The following is a 1,251-nucleotide window of genomic DNA, read 5'->3' as shown; positions in this document are numbered from 1 at the left end:
ACAGGGGTCAGCCTGATCACTTCTTTGCAAGGCGATGTTGTAGCAGTGTCTGGCCAGGGCTTGGTCTCCCCGGACCTCTCTGATCCCCTAGTTGGTGGGGAACTTCAACTTCAAATGGTAGGTCAAAATGACAGCTCAGAGAGCATTGAGGTCGGGTCGGCCAAGGATTGCATTGTAGGCGGATGGCGCCTTCACCACCAAGAAATTCACCAGAGCCCTGGATTGCTTTGGATATTGACCTGCGGCCACAGTCAAAGCTATCGTTCCTTCCATCGGAACGGCGTCACCGGTAAACCCTACCAGGGGGGAGCAAATCGGCCTCAGATGACCGCCAAGAGTGGACATTCTTGAAAAGGCGTCGTAGAACAAGATGTCGGCCAAACTTTCGTTGTCGACAAGAATGTGACGGACGTCGTAATTTGCTATATTCAAGGAAACTACGACTACGTCGTTATGAGGGAATTGGACTCCCTGGGTGTCTTCTTCGGTAAAGGTTATGGGTTCTTCAACCTTTAGCCGCTTGGGGGATACAGACGGTATGTTGGTTGCCTTCCACCGGGATCCCCCCGAAATGGTGTTGACGGAATCTGATAGAGGCCGATCGTCCGGCCACTCCTTGTCGGCGACCATAGTCGGAGGTAGTTGTGCGAATGCCTCACGAGAAGGCATCAGATGAGGAAAGGAGGAGTGGGCAGATGAGGAAAGAAGGAGTGGGTGTCGGATAAGATGACCGGAGGTGGATCCGTTGAGCGCTCCTTTAAGAACAAGGGTGTTGTGAAGACACAGCCCTTCCTCTAGCGCCAATCCTGTTGGTGCAAAAATCCGCTTGCGCCGGAGAAGCTGGAGTCGAGGAAGTCGCGGTCGCCGCCGGGACCTGCAAAGGAAGTCTAAACCGGAGGTGGGGTTGCTCCGGCAAGACCCTCCGACGCTCAAGTCAGTTCTCTGCCTCAACAAGAATGGAGTGCTCGAACGGAGAATTTAGCAGAGTTTTTAGATGAAAGATGAAAGCTTATTGAATAACGTATCTGGAGCCCCCTTTTATAGGCGAAGGGGGCAGTAGCCTGACAGTGACCTCTGTAATCGTCTGGCAGTGGGCTGCCCAGGGTCAGGCGGAGTTTGCTGCGAAGAGTAGTGGAGTGGACCCGTGGCTATCACCGGGGTGTGCCACGTGGAGTCTATCGCGGGGAGTGGAGCAGTGTCTGTTGTCGCGACTTGCCAGCGGATGGGAGAATCGCGCGGTATCCGTCGCAG

This window comes from Elaeis guineensis, chromosome 11, assembly GCF_000442705.2.
Source record: "Elaeis guineensis isolate ETL-2024a chromosome 11, EG11, whole genome shotgun sequence".
Classification (NCBI taxonomy): Eukaryota; Viridiplantae; Streptophyta; class Magnoliopsida; order Arecales; family Arecaceae; genus Elaeis; species Elaeis guineensis.
This window is presented reverse-complemented; position numbering follows the sequence as displayed.